Source organism: Sminthopsis crassicaudata, chromosome 1 (genome assembly GCF_048593235.1).
Source record: "Sminthopsis crassicaudata isolate SCR6 chromosome 1, ASM4859323v1, whole genome shotgun sequence".
Classification (NCBI taxonomy): Eukaryota; Metazoa; Chordata; class Mammalia; order Dasyuromorphia; family Dasyuridae; genus Sminthopsis; species Sminthopsis crassicaudata.
In genome coordinates, this window is record NC_133617.1 from 396640367 (window position 1) to 396659855 (window position 19489).

The following is a 19489-nucleotide window of genomic DNA, read 5'->3' on the forward strand; positions in this document are numbered from 1 at the left end:
TAGAGTCTGGAGGAAACAAATCTTGTAAGTAAGTTAAAAAAATGTAGGGGCCAAATAGGAACAAAAAAGAATAAATAAAAGTGAAGTTAGTATGGAGATTACTAGGGACAGTAATCAGGAGACCCACCTAGAGGAAGACTTGGGAGCGGGGAGGGTAAAGGAGGCCATCAGGAATGTCTCACATCCAGACATAATATTTAAAAGGCATTAAGCATTGAGGATTAAGCATTAAGAGAATGACATGCGGAGTAGAGATAATAATCTTAATTGTTAATAATTACTATTAATATAGTGTAATAAAATATTAATAAATATTATTAGTAATAAATTAATTAAATCTTCCCTTACAAGGGAAGGCTTTTACCCAATTGGTAAAGATGACAACAAAAACCAAGAGTAGTCTGAAGCCCCAGAAAGGGGCACATGTGTAAAATCCATCTGCCAGTCCTTCACTGGGTATGTACCTCTTCTCTGGATGGGCCTCAGGAGCAGGGGGTGTTTTAAAGCCCTTTCAGGATTTACTTGAGCAGAACTGGGCAGGCCTGACAAACCTATTTTCATTGTTTCTCCTTGTTTGTAACCAGTGAAAAATAGGTTTCACAAGGGATTGGAGAGCATTTTTTCCAAGTGAGTAGCTTGGTGTAGGTGATAGAGAAATTTCAGTTGGCTGGTTCAGGGATTAGAAGTTGGCCTGAAGTGTTTGAAAGCACCCAAAAGGAGAAAGGAGGTACTCCTTTCCTTTAGCAAAGAGCCTGTTTCTAGGAGCTACATGGGAATGTAGGAGTTGGGGAATTAAAGGTGCCACGGGCAGGGGCAAAAGGGCAGCAGTACGGGCAGTTGAGTCTGCAAACCTGTTTCCCTTAGTCTGAAGTGAATCCCACTTCTAATATCCTTTACAAAACATAACAGAAACCTCTCTAAGTCCATAGTCAGTTTGCCATAAATGTTTTGCTGTCAAAATTCTCTTTTCTTCCCCTGAGCATGCAAAACATGTTGGAGTCAGTATAGACATCCACTCACATTCCTTTCCCCAATTCTAAATCCCTGGTGAGGGCAAAAACACTCTGCACCTATAGGGAGATTAGAACCTCCAATGGTTGGTGTAGGGTAAGCTTAGAGGCTTTCTCAATTAGCTAGGAGGCAAAGAAGCATCCAGTTTCTTTGAGAAGTAAGCAAGGTGTCTGGATGGGCTTCCAGAGACTGAGCCGAGACTCCTAGAACCTGGCCCGCCTTCCATCAATATATAGTGGGAAAGGCTTTAGGGCTAAGGCAGAGGCAAGAGGTCAGTTCAGCTTTCAGGATCTTAACAGCCTTGGCTTGATCAGGGCCCCCATTCGAGGGGAATTGTGTCAGGGCCTGGACTAGAATCATAGGGAGGCTTGGCAATAACCCAAGTTAGGTATAAAAGTCAGCCATGCCCAGGAAAGTACACAGCTGTTTCTTAGAGAAAGGTTCAGACGACAATAAGGGTGCTGGGCTCATGGCTTCTACTGACCATTTGCTCTGATTATAGAAATTTTCTGTAAGAGGAAAAAGCAGAGACATGATTATAATAGCATCAAAACAGGTCCTTCAGGCTTTAGCCTGAGAGCATACACATGACAGGATAAAACATCCTTATTTCTGTTTAATAACCAATCATTTAGTAACAATTCCACCTTCCAGTCAGATTCAGGAATAATCAGATGAGAAACAAAGAAACAGAACTGGGAAACGAGTCAGAAGAATCCCACCTCAAGCAGAAGCTAAGATTGTCCTCCCAACTCTTACCCAGGTAGACATCCACCTGTGACAGCTCAGAAAGGCATTCCTCTGAATAACTCAAGGCATGGTGGGTTACTGACTTAATGATCCAGCAATCAAATTCAAAACCCAAAAGAATATCAGTTACATTCCCAAGAGGTTTTATCTCTAATAGCAGATTCTACTAATCACAGCTTAGGGCTAGATGCATTACTTTAAAAGTTTACCAGGTCTTAGACACATAGGAGATTTTGTTTAACATGTTTTATATGTTTAAATTTATCCTCGTGCAAAGGATCGATCATTAAACAACCTTATAGATTCATAGTAAGCATATTCCTCAGGGCTGATGACCTTGCTTTCCCTGATGATTTCAAGAAAACTGTCAAGCTTACACATTTAGAGAATTTGACAGAGACCCCAGGATAGGAGCTGAGTTTGCTGTTGTCTGCCCCAATTATTTTTAATGTTTGCTTGGGCTGTGCTTCTTGATACCTCCCCTACTCCATGAAGGGGGAAAAGGTGTTGCACACCTCATACTTGGAGGTGAACTGATAACGCTTTCACCTCATCCCTCTTGTTCCACTCACACACACACACACACACAGTAATTACCAATTTTAGGTTTAACATAATGGCTATAACTCCAAATAACTTAGTTAACAATTTTAGAATTTTCCTAAAAGCCAAATAGTCTTAGCTGTAATTTCTATTCCCTTAAATAAGTCCATGGGCGATTATTAGTACTGTTGCTCCTATAAAGCTAAGGGGGAATTGCATGAGGGCAGCAATAATTACTAAACCTATCTGGCTTATAGAAGAGGAAGCGATGAGAGATTTAAGGTCTGTTTGTTGCAGGCAAATAGAACTTGTCATAATTATACCTCATAGTGAGAGGATTATAAATGGGTAATATAAGTTTCCCCTTTGTTTTAGGGAGAAAACAAGACAATTCTTAAAACTGAGATAGAACATATTTTAAAATTCATTTAACTTTAGTTAATGAGATTCCCTAAATTCTGATTAAATGTTCTAGACAAATTGAATTGCCATTTGGTTATTTTCCAATTCATGTAAATCATTTCTTTTTTTGTGAGCCAGGAAAAGAGTTAAGGTGCCAGTTTTTATTGATAAGGTCCTCAAAAGTCTGACTCAATAACTCAAAAGCAGGTTGTTTATTGCCAGAGTCTTTAAAGTAGTAGCAAACTGCTTTTCTGTTTTCCTTAAGTTCCCAAACTCTTAAATCTTCTGTTAACACTATCAGTACAAATAGGTTATAATTTACATATCCCTTTAGTGGGTTTTAATTAGAGTTCTTTTAAAACTGCTTTTATTATCATATCTCAAATTACAAATTTCACTGAATTGTTCTTCCTTCTATGCATTATCCTCCTAGTCCTGAAGAGGCCTTAATTTAGTTGAATTGCTTCCAAATTACTTTACATACACATAGAAATTATTTATTTCAACACTGACATTATATGCATCTAAAAACCCATGAAGTTGTCAAATATGAAGCAATTCTATCCAATAAAGCAGCTAACATTCATATAGCATGTTTTATGCTAAGAACTTTTGCTATCATGTGATCTTCACAACAATAATCATTATTATTTTTCTTTACAAATCAGAAAACTGGGCAGAGATAAAATAATCTGCCATGAAGTACACAGCTGACACATATCCCAACTGAAACAGAGAATGGTGGGCTTGCCAAATGCAGAGCCTGATGCCTTTCTCACCTCACACAGCCAGGCTGGCTGCTGCCAGGGGAACCTGGATTCTTCCCAGGCAGTTGCTGGACAGAACCTGCTGAAGGCTGGAGTGACTGATGCCAGGATCTCCCTTTGATGATAGTTTCAGGTGCCAGGGCTCAGGGAATGCTGGCCATCGAGCCTGACCCCAACTCCATCCCTGGTCCCCAGGCAGGGTTAGGGAGGTATTTGGGCAAGGTTATGCAGGGTCCTCCACAGCTATTGCTGCTTCCCTTATTTCTACAGGTCAGGCAGAATTTGAGTTTCCCTAGAGTTCTTTAGCATTCTCTTTTCTTTTTTTCTGGGTCATTAATCATTTTATTAATTATGCCTAACAAATAATTATTAAAAGGATGGTCATGTAGCCATCTCTTGTAAAGGGCTGAAACTTTTTTTTTTAATTTTATAATTATAACATTTTTGACAGTACATATACATAGATAATTTTTTACGATATTATCCCTTGCACTCACTTCTATTCTGAATTTTCCCCTCCTTCCCTCCACCCCCTTTCCTAGATGGCAGGCAGTCCCATACATGTTAAAGGTGTTATAGTATATGTGTGCAGAACCGAATTTTTTGTTTCACAGGAAGAATTGGATTCAGAAGGTAAAAATAACCTGGGAAGAAAAAACAAAAATGCAAACAGTTTATACTCATTTCCCAGTGTTCCTTCTCTGGTTGTAGCTGATTCTGTCTATCATTGATCAATTGGATCTGAATTAGATCTGAGTTAGATCTTCTCTTTATCGAAGATATCCACTTCCATCAGAGTACATCTTCATACAGCATTGTTGTTGAAGTGTACAGTGATCTTCTGGTTCTGCTCATTTCACTCAGCATCAGTTGATGTAAGTCTCTCCAAGCCTCTCTGTATTCCTCCTGCTGGTCATTTCTTATAGAACAATAATATTCCATAACCTTCATATACCATAATTTACCCAACCATTCTCCAACTGATGGACATCCATTCATTTTCCAGTTTCTAGCCACTACAAAAAGAGCTGCCACAAACATTTTGGCACATACAGGTCCCTTTCCCTTCTTTAGTATTTCTTTGGGATATAAGCCCAATAGTAGCACTGCTGGATCAAAGGGTATGCACAGTTTAATAAGTTTTTGAGTATAGTTCCAAATTGCTCTCCAGAATGGCCGGATTCTTTCACAACTCCACGAACAAGCATTCTCTTTTCTTAATCTGATCTGAAATGAGAGAAATTGGCAAACAGAGGAACTCGGACTATATTGATTTTGTTAGCAATCCCCACAATTAAGATACAGCAGGACTCTGGGGAGTAGAGTAAAAAGGGTCTCTTATTACCTTCTGGGGTGCTTTCCCAAAGGAGCAGAAGAGAATTCTGGACAAGATAGGAGTCAAGGAAGGATTAGCAAAAAGTTACTATTTATCTACTTTGTTGTTTTCCTTTTCTTTTCTATCAGAATGGGGTAAATTTCTGGAATTATCCCCAATGTTTCAGGAATTTTTCTTGCAATCTTAAAATGACTAATTACCAAACTCCTTAATCATACTCTCAAAACCTTGAGACTCTGCTAAGAAGTTATTTTAATTTTAATTAACAAACTTCATTTCTGTAACCCCCAGCTTAGCCAGAGCTGAGGTCCAAAGGAAAGTTAGATTTTTTTTTCCCCTTTTTTAAGGTGGAAGTCATAATCTTCCCAGCATTACAACTACAACAGAGAAGTTTTTCTTGCTGGCTGCAGTTTAAATCTTTCCAGGTAATAGAATCTATCTTGCAGGACAAACATGACACAGTCATTCAGCACAGACATGAAAGAGAACTGTCCCATCTTTGCCAAAAGCCATAAAATTTCTTTAACAAAAGCTATTCTATAGCATTTTGTCTTCTCTGGTGTTACAGAAAAGGTGAAAAGGTGGCAAAGGAAATTTTTTTTTTTTGAGGCTGGGGTTAAGTGACTTGCCCAGCTAGGAAGTGTTAAGTGTCTGAGACCAGATTTGAACTCGGGTCCTCCTGAATTCAGGGCTGGTGCTCTAGCCACTGCGTCACCTAGCTGCCCTGGCAAAGGAACTTTTCCAAAAACTGCAAGAATTTCCAAGTCTGGGCATCCCCAGTCAAGAAAAACTTGCTGAGCATGGAGCGCATAATGACCCAGACAAGCCTTCTCCCAGTGCTGTCCCAACTATAACAGTGAGAAAGAAAAAAATGGGGGAGGGCTTACCTTGACAATGAAGGAACCAAGCCAGGGGAGGCTAGACTCTCTCCACATAGGTCACCCAAATGTTGAGGTTGGGAAGGGTCCCAAAAAGGTTGGGGTCACAGACAGGTGATGCAAGGTGTCTCAACAGAATTTGCAGGCTTGAACCCATATCCAAGTCAAGGGGCAAAGTTTATTGTAATTGTAATGCCAACTGAAACAGGCTAAGTTCCAGAAGAATTTAGCAAAGAACCTAAGAGAAAAGAGATTTATAAGACAAAGTTGATCAGAGCTTCATGTTACTTATTTGCTAATTTTATGGCTTACAAGTAGCTTTGAATGGTAGTCTATTCACATTTGTCTCAGGGATCTGTTTGACCCACAGATTATCTATCTGATAGTAATGTTTCTAGGACTATTCTAAGGCCAGAAACTTTTGAAATCATTGACAGATTGTTACAACAGTAGAATTCTTAGGTCAAAGGTTCTCAGAATCACTAATATATCTTCCCTAAAATCTAAGGTAAGAAATAGTATTATATTCCTAAGCCAGAGGACTTTTACAGTCATTGACAGATTGCCAGAACAATAGCACTCCAAGGATGGAGGTGGGGGAATCTTGGAATCACAAATTCCAAAACCAAAGACTTTAGAATTACTGAAAGATTGTTACAAAAGAAGCACTCCAAAGTCAGGGGTACCTCCGTACTACTATCTCCTCTAGGAGCTAAGATTTCAGATAATTTCAGAGAGGCCTGGAGAAACTCACTTGAACTGATGCTAAGTGAAGTGAGTAGAACTAAGAGAACATTGTACACAGCAACAAATTATATGATGATCATTTCTGTGTGTACAACTCTACAACAATGAGGTGATTTGGGCCAATTTCAATAGATTTTGTAATGGAGACAGAGCCATGTGCACCCAGAGAGAAGACGTTGGAGACTGAGAGGGTGGATCACAACATAGTATTTTCACCATTTTTGTTGTTGTTTGCTTGCTTTTTTCTTTTTCTCATTTTTTTTCCTTTTTAATCTGATTTTTCTTGTGCAGCATGATAAATGTGGAAATATGTATAGTAGAATTGCACATGTTTAACCTATATTAGATTACTTGGTGTTTAGGGGATGAAGTAGGGAGAAGTGAAGGAGAAAAATTTGGAATGCAAGGTTTTGCAAGGATGAATGTTGAAAACTGTCATTGCATATATTTTGAAAATAAAAAGCTATTATTAAAAAAAATTAAATCCTTCACAAAATGAAAAAAAACTGAAAGGCTAGAAATTCATATGTGTGAATACTTGATCTCTGTGCCTTGTGAATTAAATGCTTCTAAGTATTTCATTGGGGAGACTATCATGACATCTCAAATAGTTCTTGATCTACAGTTTTGTTTTTTTTATTTTCTGCCCTGAAGAAAAATATAAAGAACTCCTCCGGAACTCCTTAATGTGAATAAACTACTCTAAATAATTTTCTATTAATTGTTAACTACAAAATTGAAACCCTAGAATTAACACAGATTTATCAAATAATAAAACTAATAGCACAAATTAGGAATTATGATAGTGAGTGTAATGGGAAACTGAGAACTTCTCAGAATAGTCACTTGATAATTCCAGACCAAATTTCAAAGGTCTATTAATCATTAAGGCTCTGGATCATTGTATACTTCAACAACAATACTATATGATGATCAATTCTGATGGAGATGGGCCTCTTCAACAATGAGATGAACCAAATCGGTTCCAATAGAGCAGTAATGAACTGAACCAGCTACACCCAACGAAAGAACTCTGGGAGATGACTATGAACCACTACATAGGATTCCCAATCCCTCTAATTTTGTCTGCCTGCATTTTTTATTTCCTTCAAAGGCTAATTGTATACTATTTCAAAGTCTGATTCTTTTTGTACAGCAAAACAACTGTTTGGACATGTATACATATATTGTATTTAATTTATACTTTAACATATTTAACATGTATTGGTCAGCCTGCCATCTGGGGGAGGGGAAGGAGGGGAAAAATTAGAACAAAAGGTTTGGCAATTGTCAAGGTTGTGGGGGGCAGCTAGGTGGCACAGTGGATAGATCACCAGCCTTGAATTCAGGAGTTCAAATCTGGTCTCAGACACTTAACACTTCCTAGCTGTGTGACCCTAGGCAAGTCACTTAACCCCAGCCTCGGGGGGGGGCGGGGGGGGAAACTGTCAAGGTTGTAAAATTACCCATGCATATATCTGGTAAATAAAAACTATTAAAATTTTTTTAATTAATTAATTTTTTAAAAAATCATTAAGGCTTTGGGAAGAAGAACAAAAGGCTTGCTCTTCTAGTAGAAATATCTGAGTTGATCTCCTGGACCTTTACCTAACTACTTAAGAGAAGACAAGGTCTATAAACTGGCTAATCTCTATTTGTTGATTGAGGAAGCCTGAGGTAAACTAAATCTCCTTGGTTATTCTAGTTTAATGGACTACTTACCTTTAAACCAATCTCCTTGTTGTGGGGAATTATATGTTTTCTTATAAAATTATTAACTAAGGTAGATTGAATTTATAACTTAGATTCAGTTTATCTGGGAATTTGGGGAAATGAAATAAGGTGCTCATACTAGCTCAAGTAAACAGTTGTAAATCTTGTGAGACTGACCACCCTAAATCCATAAATTTAGGAAACTACACCTGCAAACAGTAAAACTGACCATATGGGTCTGACCAGAATTTGGCAAATTTGTGCCACTAAGTGGGAAAGTGAGAATTGATCGATAAGGGGAAGGAGATGTCATGGATTCTTGTGCTTATGACCATATAAGTCACTTAAGTCTCTGTGGAAATTAACCTCTCTCCACTGGTGGAACTCCAGTGGAAGATGTTCGCTTCTTGCAAGATTCTAAAATAAACACTTCTATTCTTCACTTGAGATATCTCTGAGTATTTGTAAATTGGATTTGCCATACCACCAGATAGCCTATAAAACTTCCTTTTTAGTCTGATAAAATTAAGAAAAATGATTTTATCTATAGTAAGAGCCATTTTTGTATTTTCTATTAGAAAGGTGGCTTGATAGAAAACCCCAGAGATTCTAATAAAAAGTTATTAGAAATAATTCACAACTTTACCAAAGTTGCTGGATACAAAATAAATCCACATAACTCCTCAGCATTTTTATACATCACCAACAAAATGCAACAGCAAGAGATACAAAGAGAAATTCCATTCCAAACAAATGTTGAGAGTATAAAGTATTTGGGAATCCATCTACCAAAGAAAAGTCGGAATTATATGAGCAAAATTACGAAACACTTGGCACAAAAATAAAGTCAGATTTAAATAATTGGAAAGACATTCAGTGCTCTTGGATAGGCCGAGCGAATATAATAAAGATGACAATACTCCCCAAACTAATCTATTTATTTAGTGCTATACCAATCAGACTCCCAAGAAACTATTTTAATGACCTAGAAAAAAATAACAACTAAATTCATATGGAAGAATAAAAGGTCGAGAATTTCAAGGGAACTAATGAAAAAAAAGTCAGATGAAGGTGGTCTAAGTGTACCTGATCTAAAGCTATATTATATAGGAGCAGTCACCAAAACCATTTGGTATTGGCTAAGAAATAGACCGGTCGATCAGTGGAACAGATTAGGTACAAAGGACAAAAAAGGGTACATCTATAGCAATCTAGTGTTTGACAAACCCAAAGATACCAACATTTGGGATAAAAATTCATTATTTGAAAAAAAACTATTGGGAAAACTGGAAATTAGTATGGCAGAAATTAGATATGGATCCACACTTAACACCATATACCAAGATAAGATCAAAATGGGTCCATGATTTGGGCATAAAGAGTGAGATCATAAATAGATTAGAGGAACAGAGGATAGTCTACCTCTCAGACCTGTGGAGGAGGAAGGAATTTATGACCAGAAGAGAACTAGAGATCATTATTTCTGCATAAAAATTCACAATTTCTTTTTGTCCTTGAAAGAGCAAATTTAGGAGAACATAACCCCAATAATTAACATGGGCAGTCACTTCCATACCCTGGGACAGCTCAGGGCTCCTATGACAGCCCCCACATACTTGGACAGGCCCTGGCTATCCAGTATGGAGATGATATCTTGTATCTGCAGCCTTACCTGAGAGGCTTCTCTGGCTGCAGCCCCCCACCCCCCACCCAAGGCTTTGGAGTTTCTTTGTCTAAAGGCCCACATTGCCTGTCAGTCTGTTAATCACTCCCTGAACCATTGTGAACTTTCCTGGGCATGGCTGGCTTTTATGCCTTTATTGACAACCCCCTCAGTGATTCTATTTCAGGCCCTGACACAATTCCCCTGGAATGGGGCCCTGATCAGGCAGGGTTTTAAGACCCTGAAAGCTAAACTGACCTCTTGCCCCAGCCTTAGCCCTGCCTACAGCTTTTTGCACTGTACATTGATGGAAGGTGGGGCCAGCTCCTAGAGGTCTCAACTCAGTCTCTGGAAGCCTATTGCAGACCCCTTGCTTCTTCTCAAAGAAACTGGGTGTCTTTGGGGTGAACCTCCTGAATTAGAGCAATGGCTGCCACAGCCCTTCTAATTGAGGAAGCCTCTAAGCTCACCCTTGGCCAACCAGTGGGGGTTCTAACCCTCCACCACATGCAGAGCATTTTTGCCTTCACAGAGTTTTTGATCTGAGGAAAGGACCGCAGAAGGGAGATTCACTTCAGGCTATGGAAACCGGCTTGAAAATTCAGCTGCCCTCGCTGTTGCCCATTTGCCCCTGATCATAGCACCTTTAATTTCCCAGTTCCCTGACTCTTATACTCCTTCATATAGCTCTCAGCCCTAGCAGAGGAAAGGGGATACACCCTTTCTTCTCCGGGATGGTTTCAAACCCCCTCAGGCCAGCTTCTACCTCCAGAGGCAAGTCAGCAAGAGCTTCTTTTTGTCCTGCCCAGCTCTTTGCAGAGTGACAATGGCCCGGCCTTCACTTCTCAAATAACTCAAAAGGAAGCTGAGGCACTTAAGATTACTGATGATCTCCACCTTGCCTGGGGACTCAGTCTTCTAAGGAAGTGGAAAAGTGAATCACACCCTCAGGCCAGTCCTTAATAAACTATGGAGAATTGGGTGAAGAATCTCCCATTAGGAAGGACCATGTAAGGTCATTTTGACTACATTAGTCAAACTCGAAGGTTCCTGTAGTGTGCTTTAAAGCCCCCAAATTGGGATGCCAAAAATGTACTATGCTTTCTAGAGCCCTCATGCTGGGGTGTCAAAATATAGCATCTGGACTAGCTCTCTGGAGGACCTCGGGACCAGCCCTAGTCCTTGGTCTTAGTGGAGGAGTGAAGAAGGCTCATGAGGCTGGTCAAAGATGGAGTCCATTTATTTCAAGTCCTCTCAGCCCCTAAATACCTTAGTTCACTTAGCATGTGCTAACTATAAGCACCCTGCTATTGATATGTAAATGCATCTTTACTGTGAGAATCCCAGATATCCAAATAGAACACAGGTAGTCACCCGCCCCCCTCCACTTCTCAGAACAGGTGAGACACCCAAAGGGAAGATGAGAGCTGAACCAGACATTGTCAGCAGGTTCCCTCTGGGCTGAAGGGTCTTATACTTCACCCAGAGTTCCCCCACTGTCTGTGGCCCTCTACAGGTTCCCTCAGCTAGATTCACATTTCTAGAACTAAAAGTGCTCCCTCAGCCATTTCTGAATATTCCTGTGAACCCATAGAGGACCAGAAACGGCTCTTCAGAAGGCCTTCAGGAAACACTGGAAACACATTGAATAGAGAAGAGTGACATTGTCTGTGTCCTCTCCCTCACTCTAGCTTTTTTTTGCTCCTGTTATTTCCCCCTTTTTCCAGGTATGACTTTAACAACACGCTGAGGATGAGAGCTTTGTTCCTAGTATTTTCTCTCCAGCTCCCCTGGTGTCACTGTGTGGCCCCTGCCCGTGGGGAGATAACTCCTTAGTCCTCAGACACCCTAGGGAACTCTATGAGCAGCGGGGGCATTCAGGATTGTTGGGTGTGCCCTCAGCATCCTCAAGGTAGCCCATATATGGAACCTGATACATTTTTGCAAAGACCCCATTCCCAAATGACACCATCCCCACCCTGGATGGCTCTTCATTTGCACTAGCCACCCCCCGGGAAAATAACTTTAACCTGACTATGCCATTTTCTTGTCTAAAAGGATTTCTTACCCACATACCTCAACACATATATCACAGGAACAGCAAATCAATGCATAAATGAGTGAATAAGTGAGGATTTAGACAACACATATAAGTGAGCTGGAAAAGAAAAGGGAAGGCAGTGTGGTGTGAAGATGGCCAGAAAAATAACTTACTTATCATAGTCTGGCATCTCAAGGACAGAGCTGGAGCTATAGAATGTAAAGTCTTTGAATAAATGAAAATCAAAAATGAACAGAAATTTAGTGACCATTTAAACATGAAAATGAAAGATTCGGTTCAGACTTAAAACTTCAGATAAACTATACAAAGTTAGTTCATATATTTTATAAAACGTATATCTGGAAAGGACCAAGTTATATAGCTTATCAAAAAATGTATGATTCCTGTGTCTCCCTTCATACCAATTGGGGAAATAGATATTAGATAACTAATTCTTGAAACATTTTGATTAAGATTATGTATAGCAAGTGCCACTTTAAAGCATGAAAATAGTGCAGTTAACAAGGTCTTAGAATATATGGAATAGCATGAAAATATTAAATAGCTTATCCATATTGTATGTAAATAATGAATTTGTTTTCAGGAAACCAGAGCACATATTATGAAATGAAAATACTGAAAATCAAAGTCAGTACTTAGAGATTCTAATGAAAATCACAATTGAATGTTTAATTGTGAGCACTGAAATCCCTGTGTGACACACAATTCCCTGAGACCAAAAATTGACTCATTGCTTATGATCTCACCCTGATCCTGATAAAAAGTACTTACACTGACAAATCAACAATTCATTATGAAAAGGAGGTTTTGTACCCGCAAATCTATGAAAAGGTCAATCTGTGACTTTTTCACTCAGTCTTTATAGAGAAATTAAAGGTTGACAATGTCCTTCCCCCAAATGCCTAATAGGAAAATTAGAAAGAAAATCAAAAGACTTGAGCTAGAAGGGACCACAAGGCAAGGTAGTGGAAGCCCTTATATTTTTTTTTGAAGAAAGATTATAATTGATATTAGTTACTTTTTATACAATCATAATTCTCCTTGTTGTCTGTCTACCATAGAGCCATTACACATAATGAAGACTGAGCTTTCAAATAAAGCCTTTAGAAAAAGAGGAAGCTCTGGATCTCCCTTACTCATTAGTTATTAATAATCATTTTTCTCAATAGCCTCAGAATTCTCTTCTCACTGATTGCCCAGTTCAAAGCCATTAATTGCAATTTGTGAATGGGTTAATAAATGTCATTATCATTAAATCCTCCACTACCAAATGTAAGTTTTCTGAAAGCTAAGATTCTTGTGGTACAACTACTCTCCAAATTTCCAAGTTAGCACCACAATTGGCTTGATTGCCATGATCCAGCATTTGGGCAAGCGTGAGGCGAATGACCAGATCTTTAAGTGTCTGTTCACTCTTCTCATCCCAATACTTCAAATCATTTCAAAGGCCAGATAGAAAGAACTTTCTTGCTTTTCTGCTTCCAATTCTCCAACCTTCTGCCTGTGAGTGTGATCACTATTAGCTTATTGATAATAGCATAGTTCTTAAAAATGTTTATTAGAAGCCACCAAATATTTTCATTCCCAAAGATTCTTTGGACATGGTCAACTGATGAATACATCCAATTTTTCTGAATTCACTGCTTATTGTGGCACCATGCCACCCACATACTTTTTAAAATTTGCTAACAAAAAAAAGGATCATTTAAATTCACACAGCAGAACACCCAAAAAAATCCATATGAAACTGAATTTTTATTTCAAACTATTTCTTTTAAAGTATACTTTTGTTTGTTCTTTCTTCAGAACTTCTCTCCTATAAAGTTTTTTTTAATGCTAAAGTTGATTTTTTTTTTAGTTTTAGCTAACCTCTCCCCAATTCTTCTCAGTTAAAAACCAAGAGAGAGATTAAAACAAGTAAATTTTGTTATAACAAATGAGTTTAGTTATAACATAACTTTATATAAAATTATCTATGACAACATATATTACAATTTATAAATTTTATATATATATATATATGTATATGTACAATATATATATACAATTATACTAAATGAACTTAAAGATAAATCCACACAATGACCATACCCAAAAAAGTATATCCCCTCCTTCTTCCTGATTCCCTCCCTCTCTGTCAGAAGGTGGGGAGTTTTCTTTATTATAGATTCTTTAGAGACAAAATGTCTATTAAGCTATTAAGATTTTCAAAGTTATTTTTCTTTAATGTTGCTATACTTGCAGAGATCATCTCCTGATTCTGCTTAATGCATGCTGCATCATTTCATACTACTGAGATTCTCTACAATCTCTATAATCATTTCTTATAGAACAATAATACTACATTATATTCATATACTATGATTTGGTGAGCCATTCCCCAATTGTCTAAGAGGCAACCTAAAGTACTCCATTAAATTTTAGATTTCTATGTTTATTTTTTCTTCTATGTTTGTATAATTTTCTTCTCAAATACCCCAATTAAGACAAATAGTAAACTTAGTCCCTTCTGCATTTTTACTCCAGTAGACTCCATTTACTCTCTGCTCTTTCCCCTCTTCAAAACCATAAAATAGAACCAATCTATCTCTAGGACCTCTGTTTTTCATCTTTAACTTCTTAAATACCCCTTGAAGATGTTAAGGTTATAAAGAAACAACTTGTTTCTACTTTTCAACTACATCATTATATTTCTAATTGTTTAAATCAATTAACCTTTCGAGGTTGCTCTGGACTCTGTGTTTTATATTTTCTGATCTGTTCTTTCATTAATATATGTTGAAAAGTCCACTCTATTCTATTAAGATACCATCTTTCCCTTCTAGAATTGTTCAGCTTGGCAAGGTAAATTATTCTTAAGAATAAACTTTAGCAGTGTCAGGTCTAAAACTATATTATAAAGCAGTAGTCATCAAAACCATTTGATACTGGCTAAGAAATAGAGAGGTGGATCAGTGAAATAGATTAGATAACATGGCACAATAATCAAGGCCTATAGTGATCTAGTACTTGGTAAACCTCCAAATTCCAGCTTTTGAGATAAGAACTCACTATTTAACAAAAAAAAATTGCTGGGAAAACATCAAAATAATATTTTAGAGACATATAGCATAGACCTATGTTTCATACTCCATACCAAAATAAAGTCAAAAAGGGTACATAATTTGGGCATAAAAAGTGATACCATAAACAAATTAGAAGAACACGGGATAATTTACCTATCAGATTTTTGGAGAAGGAAGAATTTATGACCAAAGAAGAACTAGAGAATATTATGAAAGGCAAAATAGATTTGATTACATTAAATTAAAAAAGATTTTGCACAAACAAAACCAACAGAAACAATATTAAAAGGGAAATATAAAGCTGGGAAAAATTCTTTATAGCTAATGTTTCTGATAAAGACCTCATTTCTAAACTATATAAAGAACTGTGTTAAATTTATAAGAATACAAGTCATTTCCTAATTGATAAATGCTCAAAGGATATGAACAATTTATTTTTTGCTGAGGCAATTGGGGTTAAGTGACTTGCCCAGGGTCACACACAGGAAGTATTAAGTGTCTGAAGACAGATTTGAACTCAGGTCCTTCTGACTTAAGGGCTGGTGCTCTATTCACTGCCCCACCTAGCTGCCCCTTAAAGAAATCATTTCCAGAAGATGAAATTAAAGCCATCTATAGTTATATGAAGAAATGCTCTAAATTATTATTGATTAGAGAAATGCAAATTAAGACAACTCTGAGATACCACTATACACCTCTCAGATTGGCTAAGATGACAGAAAAAGACAATGATAAATGTTGGAGGGGATGTGGAAAAATTGATACACTGATACATTGTTGGTGGAGTTGTGAAATGATCCAACCATTCAAGGCAAGCAATTGGAAACTACACCAACAGAGCTATAAAACTGTTAGCTTACAGAACATCCTTTGACCCAGCAATGCCATTACTGGATCTGTATCCTAAGGAAATCATAAAAGTGGAAAAAAGATCTTATGTGCAAAAATGTTTGTACTAGCTTTTTTTGGCAGCAAAAAACTGGAAAACGAGTAGATGCTCATCGATTGGGGAGTGGCTGAACAAGTTGAGGTATATGAAGATGATGGAATATTATCATTCTATTAAAAAAGGGTCTCATGGAGTCCTTGATTTCCTTTTTTGGTATATTGTAACTTTCAGGAAATCTATTTTTGGATAAAATTTGCCACTTTCTCTTCTAGAGAAATTCATTTCTCTGGAGCTTTTATTTCATTTATTATCTCTTGCTTCTTGCAGGTATTTACAACAGAAGGAGAAGGAAAAGTAAATGGAGAAGGGAAGGAATGAGAGACTTACCAAACAGCAGAGCAGAACCTTGAGGATGAGGTTTACCATGGTGGGAACACAAGTAATGAGGAGGAAGAAAAAACATCTAACAGAATGAGTCACAAAATGCCTTAAGTTCCTTTTAAGTAGTCAGCAATTTTCTAAGATGAACTTGTTGAAATGGATATTATCCATTCTCCTTGGTTGACAAAGGCAAGGGAAGAATTAAGAATTATGGAACTCCTCCTCACTCTTTGCTTTCCCACCTGGAGAAACCTCCTTCTTTTTTTTTTTTTTTTTTTATTCATTTTTCCAAATTATCCCCTCCCTCCCTCCACTCCCTCCCCCCAATGGCAGGTAATCCCATACATTTTACATGTGTTACAATATAACCTAGATACAATATATGTGTGTAAATACCATTTTCTTGTTGCACATTAATTATTAGCTTCCGAAGGTATAAGTAACCTGGGTAGATAGACAGTAGTGCTAATAATTTACATTCACTTCCCAGTGTTCCTTCTCTGGGTGTAGTTATTTCTCTCCATCATTGATCAACTGGAAGTGAGTTGAATCTTCTTTATGTTGAAGATTTCCACTTCCATCAGAATACATCTTCATACAGTATTGTTGTTGAAGTGTACAGTGATCTTCTGGTTCTGCTCATTTCACTCAGCACCAGTTCATGTAAGTCTCTCCAAGCCTCTCTGAATTCCTCCTGCTGGTCATTTCTTACAGAACAATAATATTCCATAACCTTCATATACCACAATTTACCCAACCATTCTCCAATTGATGGACATCCATTCAACTTCCAGTTTCTAGCTACAACAAAAAGAGCGTCCACAAACATTTTGGCACATACAGGTCCCTTTCCCCCTTTAGTATTTCTTTGGGATATAAGCCCAATAACAGCAATGCTGGGTCAAAGGGTATGCACAGTTTGACAACTTTTTGGGCATAGTTCCAAATTGCTCTCCAGAATGGCCGGATTCTTTCATAATTCCACCAACAATGCATCAATGTCCCAGTTTCCCCACATCCCCTCCAACATTCATCATTATTTGTTCCTGTCATCTTAGCCAATCTGACAGGTGTGTAGTGGTATCTCAGAATTGTCTGAATTTGCATTTCTCTGATCAGTAGTGATTTGGAACACTCTTTCATATGAGTGGATATAGGTTCAATTTTATTATCTTAGAATTGTCTGTTCATATCCTTTGACCATTTATCAATTGGAGAATGGTTTGATTTCTTATAAATTACGATCAGTTCTCTATATATTTTGGAAATAAGACCTTTGTCAGAACCTTTAACTTTAAAAATATTTTCCCAATTTGTTACTTCCCTTCTAATCTTGTTTGCATTATTATTGTTTGTACAGAAACTTTTTAGTTTGATGTAATCAAAATCTTCTCTTTTGTGATCAATAATGATCTCTAGTTCTCCTCTGGTCATAAACTCCTTCCTCCTCCACAGGTCTGAGAGGTAGACTATCCTCTGTTCCTCTAATCTATTTATGATCTCATTCTTTATGCCTAAATCAAGGACCCATTCCATGAGTTCAAACTCATTCCATGAGTTCAGATCTGGTCTCAGACATTTAACACTTCCTGGCTATATAACCCTGGGCAAATCACTTCACCCCAATTGCCTCAGGGGAAGAAAAGAAGAAGAAAAAGAAAAAAGAAAAGAAAAGAAAAGAAAAGAAAAAGAAAACAAAACAAAACAAAATTATGTGTTGAGGTTTTAAAATAGCTGAGATGAAAGACAGAGAAAGGAAAAGAAAAAAGGGAAAGATAATCAAATGAATACAGAATTCAAAAGAATAACAATGAAACATAAAAGTTTTCTTAAATGAGCTTTGCAAAGAAAATTTTAAAAAGCAATAGAAAGAGAAATGCAAGAGATCTCTTCAAGAAAATGAGAAGTGTCATGAGAATGTTTGATGCCAAAATGTGTACGATAAAAGACAAAAAATAATAGGGATTTAATAGCAGAAGACATTAAAAAGTAACGAGCATATACAGAATAGCTATACAAGGAAGATCTTAACATCACTGATAATCACAATGGTGGGATTACTGGTCAAAAGACAACATCCTGAAGAATGAAATCAAGTGGGCCTTATGAAGGACAGTTAACAGTAAGGCTAGAGGAGGTGACAGAATGCCAGCTGAGCTATTTAAAACCCTAGGGAATGATGATATTAAAGTCCTGGTGTCAATATTCCAGCAAATCTGAAAAATTCTGCAGTAGCCACTGGATTCAAAAAGAGCAAAGAAGAGACAGAAAAACAAAATAAGAGAGACAGAGAAGAAGTGTGAGAGAGAGAAAGAAAAAGGATAGCAACAAGACTGAGATACAGATGTGGCTTATGACAGATGGAATGGAAAATAATCACAATGGCTGGTCAAATTCAACATCATGTCAGCTTTATGCAACTATCCCAACCAGAGGGAATTAAATAACTGTCAGAAGGGCAGGAAGTACTGATGGAAAGAAGGGGATGAAGGTTTGAGAGGGCTCAAGGATTCACTCACACAGGACAGGGTAATTTATTTTGTATATATGTATATGTACACATACATGAATAAATATCTATACCCCTATAACTATGCATACATACATATGTGTGTAGGCACACACTTATGTATATGTGTAGATATATCCCCACATACATTTTCTACTCTCCCTGAGGAAAGGCAAAATGTCGTCATGGACAGAATATATATATATATATATATATATATATATATATATATATATATATATATATATATATATATATATAAATGGGTCTGATCCCATACTTTTGCATCAGAGTTAAATTAAGCTCATTCAATGGACTCATTTTCAGTTGAACTGACAGTGTCATCTTGCAGTTTCAGGGATAGGTACTGCACAGAGAGTGAAAAACAACAAACTAAAAAGAATTGGGCAGTTGATATAATGGAAGTCCTTGAACCCAGAATATCACTGTTGAAAGAGTAGAGAACAGAATCCAGAGCTGTTACATTCTTAGATTATAGACCAGAGTATTGAACTATTAAAGACAGAATAGAAATCATCAGTACTCTAAGAAATCTTAAATGAGAACACAAAACATTCAGAGGTGAAGATCTTATAGCACAGAATTCTAAAACTGAAAAATTCTTTAGCGATTAACCTTTCCTTGTATAGCTGGCCAGCGGTCTTCGGAGTGTAAATGACTTCCTTAAGGTCATAGGGTAAGTCAGTGTCCAAACTGCAGGCTGGAACCCTGATCCACATACTTCCCAACCAACCTTCTTTCACCTGCAGTCT

The 19489-nt window shown here is 37.4% G+C and overlaps 1 long non-coding RNA gene across 1 annotated transcript; it reads right to left on the reverse strand.

Moving 5' to 3' along the window:
* Nucleotides 1-1839: 1839 nt before the first annotated feature.
* Nucleotides 1840-11921, reverse strand: LOC141549868 (uncharacterized). Its single transcript, XR_012484455.1, has 3 exons — nt 11887-11921; nt 5697-5925; nt 1840-4700 (listed from the first exon to the last, which is right to left on the reverse strand). It is a non-coding gene; the product is annotated as an uncharacterized LOC141549868 (long non-coding RNA).
* Nucleotides 11922-19489: the final 7568 nt, after the last annotated feature.